At 50.0% G+C, this 6,289-nt stretch overlaps 1 non-coding gene across 1 annotated transcript; it reads left to right on the top strand.

The window, feature by feature from the left end:
* Nucleotides 1-326: 326 nt before the first annotated feature.
* Nucleotides 327-398, top strand: TRNAR-UCG (transfer RNA arginine (anticodon UCG)). The gene has a single exon. It is a non-coding gene; the product is annotated as a tRNA-Arg (tRNA).
* The last annotated feature ends 5,891 nt before the right edge of the window (nucleotides 399-6,289 follow it).

The raw sequence follows: 6,289 nt of genomic DNA on the forward strand, positions 1-6,289 counted from the left end.
TCAGCTATCTTTATCATTCACTGAGTATTTTTATCATTCATCGGATATTTTTATCATTCATCGGTTACTTTTTATCATTCATCACGTCCTTTTATCATTCATCGTTTATCATTCATCAGCTACTTTATCATTCATTTGGTATTTTTATCAATTATTGGGTATTTTGATGAATGATAAATGCTTGATGAATGATACTGTTTTTTGATAAATGAGAAGTGTTTGATGAATGATAGCATTATGATGAATGATAACCGTATTCTGATAAAAGATAAGTGTTTTTTTATATGAATGACAACAATTAGATAAATGATAATTGTTGGATAATTGGGCATTTGGTCTAGTGGTATGATTCTCGCTTTCGGTGCGGGAGGTCCCGAGTTCGATTCTCGGAATGCCCTATTCTTTTTTATAAAACTAATCATATTATATCAACTATTTGAAATTCCACTACTTTTGTAACTCTATTAAAATGTTTGATGATATAAGATATTTTAATGCAAGATAATCATTTTGTGATGAATGGTTATTGTTTTCTTATGAAAGATAACCAATTTTTAAAAAATGATAACTATTTGATGAAAAATATTTTTATCATTCATCGGGTATTTTTTTTTTGTCATTCATCACGTTCTTTTATCATTCTTCGTTTATCATTCATCAAGTATTTTGATCATTCATTGGATATTTTGATCATTCATCGGGTATTTTTTATCATTCATCACGTTCCTTTATTATTCTTCGTTTATCATTCATCGGGTATTTTTATCATTCATCGGGTATTTTTTTTATCATTCATCGCGTTCTTTTATCATTCTTCGTTTATCATTAATCGGGTATTTTAATCATTAATCGGGTATTTTTTATTATTCATCACGTTCTTTTATCATTCTTCGTTTATCGTTCATCAGCTATTTGTTCATTAATCAGGTATTTTTATCATTCGTAGAGTATTTTTTATTTTATCACGTTCTTTTATCATTCTTCGTTTATCATTCATCGGGTATTTTGATCATTCATCGGGTATTTGATCATTTATCGGGTATTTTTTTTATCATTCATTAGTTTCTTTCATACAAAATAGTTTCCACTTTAATTCGAATAATTATATCATTCATCAAATAAATGATAAGAGTCACAACTCGAGTTTAACAAACCATACCAAAACCCTACACAACTCGAGTTTTCAGTTATTTTTATAACTATTTGATGAAAGATAACTTAGATGAATGATAATTTTTTATGATGAATGAAAATTTTTGCTTTTATGAATCATAACTGTTTAATGAATGATAATTGTTTTTGATGAATGATAAATGTTTTTCGATGAATGATAAATGTTTTTCTAATGGTTGGTGGTCGCGGTGGTTGATGGTGGTGATGGTTGGTGGTGGTGTGGATGGTGGTGGGTGACAGTGGTTGGTGTTGTTTGGTGGTGGGTGAGGGTAGTTGATGGTGGTGGTTAGTAGTGGGTGGTAGTAGGTAGTGGTGGTGGTTGGCGGTGGTGGGTAGTGGTGGTTGATGGTGGTGGTTGTGGTGGGTGGTGGTTGTTGGTGGTGATAGGTGGTGGTGGTTGTTGATGGTGGTGGTGATGGTTGTTGGTGGTGGTGGGTGATGGTAGTAGCGGTGATAGTGGTGGTGGTGGTTGGTGGTGGTGGTGGGTGGTGGAGGTGGGTGGAGGTGGGTAGAGGTGGGGTTGGTCGTGGTGGTGGTTGGTTGGTGGTGGTGGTGGGGGGTGGTGGTGGTGGCGTGTGGTGGCGACTGGCGAGTGGCGGTGGTGGGTGGCGGGTGGTGGGTGGGGGTGGTTGGTAGTGATGGTGGTGGTGGTGGGTGGTTGGTGGTGGTGGTTGGTGGTGCTTAGTAGTGCTGGTGGATGGTGGTGCTGGTGGGTGGTGGTGGTTAGTGGTGGGTGGTGGTGGTGGGTGGTGGTTGTAGTGGTGGTGGGTGGCGGGTGGTGGATGGCGGGTGGTGGTAGTTGTTGGTGTTAGTGGTTGGTAATGGTGGTTGGTAGGTGGTGGTGGTGGTGATTATTGGAGGTGGTTGATGGTGGTGGTTGCTGGGGGTTGGTGGTGGGTGGTGGAGGAAGTTGGTGGTGGTGGTGGTTGGTGGTGGGTGGTTGTGGTTGGTAGTGGTGGTGGTGGTAGGTAGTGGTGGTTGGTGATGGTGGTGGTGGTGGTTGGTGGTGGTAGGTGATGGTTGGTAGCGGGTGGTGGTTGGTGGAGCTTGGTAGTGCCGGTGGGTGGTGGTGGTTGGTGGTGCTGGTGGGTGATGGTGGGTGGCGGGTGGTGGATGGCGGGTGGTGGTAGGTGTTGGTGTTAGTGGTTGGTAGTGGTGGTTGGTGGGTGGTGGTGGGTGGTGGTGGATGGTGGTGGTTGGTGGGGGTGGTGGTGGGTGGTGGGTGGTGGTGGTTGGTGGTGGTTGGTGGGAGGTGGTGGGTTGTGGTTGGTGGTGGTGGTGGTGGTGATGGTTGGTGGTGGTGGTGGTGGTTGGTGGTGGTGGGTGGTTGTGGTTGATGGTGGTGGTGGGTGGTTGTGGTTGGTGGTGGTGATGGTGGTTGGTAGTGGTGGTTGGTGATGGTGGTGGTGGTGGTTGGTGGTGGTAGGTGATGGTTGGTAGCGGGTGGTGGTTGGTGGTTGGTGGGTGGTGGTGGTGGTGATGGTTGGAGGTGGTGGATGGCGGTGGTTGGTGGTGATGGTGGTTGGTGATGGTAGGGTTGGTGGCGGTGGTTGGTCGTGGTTGGTTGGTGGGTGGTTGGTGGGTGGTGGTGGTGGTTGGTGGCGGGTGGTGGTTGGTTGGTTGGTGATGGTGGTAGTTGGTGGGGGGTGGTGGTGGAGGTTGGTGGGGGGTCGTGGTGGTGGTGGTAGTGGTTGGTGGTGGGTGGGGGATGGTGGTGGTTGGTGGTGGTTGTCGTTGGTGGTTGGTGGTGGTGGGTGGTGGTGGTGGGTGGTTGGTGCTGGTGGTTGGTGGTGGTGGGTGGTGGTGGGTGGCGGGTGGTGATTGGTTAGTGGCAGGTGGGGTTGGGCGGTGGCGGGTGGTGGTTGGTGGTGGTGGTGGTGATGGTTGGTGGTGGTGGGTTGTGGTGGTTGATGGTGGTAGGTGGCAGGTGTTGGTGGTGGTAGTGGGTGGTAGGTGGCGGGTGGTTGATGGTTGATGGTGGTGGTTGGTGGTGGGTGGAGGTGGGTGGAGGTGTGGGGGTGAGTGGCGGTGGTGGGTGGCGGGTGGTGGCGGTGAGTGGCGGTGGTGGGTGGCGGGTGGCGGGTGGGGGCGGGTGGCGGGTGGTGGTTGGTGATGGTGGTAGTGGTTGGAGGTGGTGGTTGGTAGCTGGTGGTGGTTGGTGGTGGTGGTTGGTGGTGGTGGTGGTGGTTGGAGGTGGTGGATGGTGGTGGTGGTTGGAGGTGGTGGGTGGTGGTGGCGGTTGGTGGTTAATTGGTGGGTAGTGGCGGGTGGTGGCGGTTGGTGGGTGGTGGCGGGTGGTGGTGGTTGGTGGGCGGGTGGTGGTTGGTGGTGGTGGTGGTGGTGGTGGCGGGTGGTGGTTGGTAGGTGGTGGTGGTGGGTGGTGGTTGGTGGTGGTGGGTGGTGATGGGTGGTGGTTGGTGGCGGGTGGTTGGTGGCGGGTGGTGGTGGTTTGTAGCGGGTGGTGGTTGGATGGCGGCGGGTAGTAGTGGTTGGTGGCGGGTGATGGTGGGTGGCGGGTGGTTGGTGGTGGTTGTTGTTGGTGGTGGCGGGTGGTGGTGGTTGGTGGTGGTTGGTGGCGGGTGGTGGTGGTTGGTGGTGGTTGTTGGTGGTGGTGGTTGGTGGGAGGTGGTGGGTGGTTGTGGTTGGTGGTGGTGATGGTTGGTGGTGGTGGTGGTTGATGGTGGTGGTGGGTGGTTGTGGTTGATGGTGGTGGTGGTGGTTGGTAGTGGTGGTTGGTGATGGTGGTGGTTGGTGGTGGTAGGTGATGGTTGGTAGCGGGTGGTGGTTGGTGGGTGGTGGTGGTGATGGTTGGAGGTGGTGGATGGTGGTGGTTGGTGGTGATGGTGGTTGGTGATGGTGGGGGTTGGTGGTGATGGTTGGTGGTGGTTGGTGGTGGTTGGTGGTGGTTGTGGTTGGTGGGTGGTGGTGGCGGGTGGTGGTGGTTGGTGGTGGTTGGTGGCGGGTGGTGGTTGGTTGGTTGGTGGTGGTGGGTGGTGGTAGGTGGTGGGTGGTGGTGGTGGTGGTAGTGGTTGGTGGTGGTGGGTGGGGGATGGTGGTGGGTGGTGGTGGTGGGTGGTGGTGGTCGTTGGTGGTTGGTGGTGGTGGGTGGTGGTGCTGGTGGTTGGTGCTGGTGGGTGGTGGTGGGTGGCGGGTGGTGGTTGGTTAGTGGCAGGTGGGGTTGGGTGGTGGCAGGTGGTGGTTGGTGGTGGTGGTGATGGTTGGTGGTGGTGGGTTGTGGTGGTTGATAGTGGTAGGTGGCAGGTGTTGGTGGTGGTAGTGGGTGGTAGGTGGTGGGTGGTTGATGGTTGATGGTGGTGGTTGGAGGTGGGTGGAGGTGGGGGTGGTGAGTGGCGGTGGTGGGTGGCGGGTGGGGCGGGTGGTGGCTAGTGGTGGCGGTGAGTGGTGGGTGGCGGGTGGGGGCGGGTGGTGGGTGGTGGCGGTGGTTGGTGATGGTGGTTGGTGGTGGTGGCGGTGAGTGGTGGGTGGCGGGTGGGGGCGGGTGGTGGCGGTGGTTGGTGGCAGTGGGTGGTGGCGGTGGGTGGTGGTTGGTTGGTGGTGGTGGTGGTTGGTGGCGGGTGGGGGTGGTTGGTGGCGGGTGGGGGTTGGTTGGCGGCGGGTGGTAGTGGTTGGTGGCGGTGGGTGGCGGGTGGTGGTGGGTGGCGGGTGATGGTGGGTGGCGGGTGGTTGGTGGTGGTTGTTGGTGGTGGTGGTGGTTGGTGGCGGGTGGTTGGTGGCGGTTGTTGGTGGTGGTGGTGGTGGATGGTGGCGGGTGGCGGTGTTTGGTAGTGGTGGATGGTAATGGTGGTGGTGGTGGTTGGTGGTGGTGGTTGGTAGCGGGTGGTGGTTGGTGGTGGTGGTGGTGGTATTGGTGGTGGTGGAGGGTAGTGGTGGTGGTGGGTGGTTGTGGTGGTTGGTGGTGGGTGGTTGTGGTGGTTGGTGGTGGGTGTTGGTGGTGTGGTTGGTGGTGGGTGGTGGTGGATGGTGGTTTGTAGTGGTGGTTGGTAGTGGTGGTGGAAAGATAACAACGAATATATAAGTGGACCCCAGTGGACCTCATCAATAATATGTAACGTGTCCTTGTAATTATTGTATGTAAATACGTGTGATTAGTGTACTGGCCATGTGAGCCATATGAACCAATAATGTAAGATAACGTGTATGGTTTAAAGTTAAATAAGTGCGCGGGCCACAGCAATAATGTAAACGATCAATAATGTAATCGATCGTAGTGTGTGGGTCCCAGAGCATCTGTAAATAGTATTATGGCTCGCCTATAAAAGGAAGCCTCGGTTGTCATTTGTAATCAGGTTAAGTTTGATAATAAACCTCACTGGTTTCTTTCTGTTGAATCTTTTAGATTCTGAATAGCAGAGCCCCCGTCGTTGAGTCTTAACCGATTCTGAATAGCGACACCTATCCAAGCATTATATATTCGTTGTTTAAAAGCACAGTCGAATATAACCATCAAACATATATTCATTGTTTCAAAGCACTTTGAATATAATCCTTCAATTATCATTCGTTAAAACAATTACTCAATTACGTATTAAGATCATCAAAGTTAGGCATATGTCAATTATAGAACCAAGGTTAGGCAACTATCACCATCATATTTCATTCATGAATTCATACGCTTCATCTATATTTAAATCTAGTAGATATTAATCGGATCCTCACGATCTAAATTAAATCAAACAATTCCGCACTAAGTTGAAACGTGGTTTTGATCCTGGTATCAGAGTTAGCAGCACGATTCAAGAAAAGCAGTTGCACCTTCAGAATTCTGCATCAAAAGCAATCAAGAAAAAACACTCAGGTATGCTTACAAACTCAAAACTTGTAATATGAGTAATATTGAAGAACAAGTTGAAACTTTAACCAAACTAATGGCAGCTTTAGATATACCTGAAACAAACGAAGAAGCGGATATAATATTTGATTATAGTTTAGAAGAAGAAAACCCTTATACACAATATAATTTTGCTCAAAAACGAAAAAAATCTGATATTGAAGAAGAAAATTTAAGACAATTTGATTATAAGCCGCCATCACCAACTGAAAATTATTTATATCAACAAAATATGATAAGAAGTAAAATGAATAAATGGGAACAAAT

Source organism: Rutidosis leptorrhynchoides, chromosome 3, assembly GCF_046630445.1.
Source record: "Rutidosis leptorrhynchoides isolate AG116_Rl617_1_P2 chromosome 3, CSIRO_AGI_Rlap_v1, whole genome shotgun sequence".
In the NCBI taxonomy this organism is placed as follows: domain Eukaryota; kingdom Viridiplantae; phylum Streptophyta; class Magnoliopsida; order Asterales; family Asteraceae; genus Rutidosis; species Rutidosis leptorrhynchoides.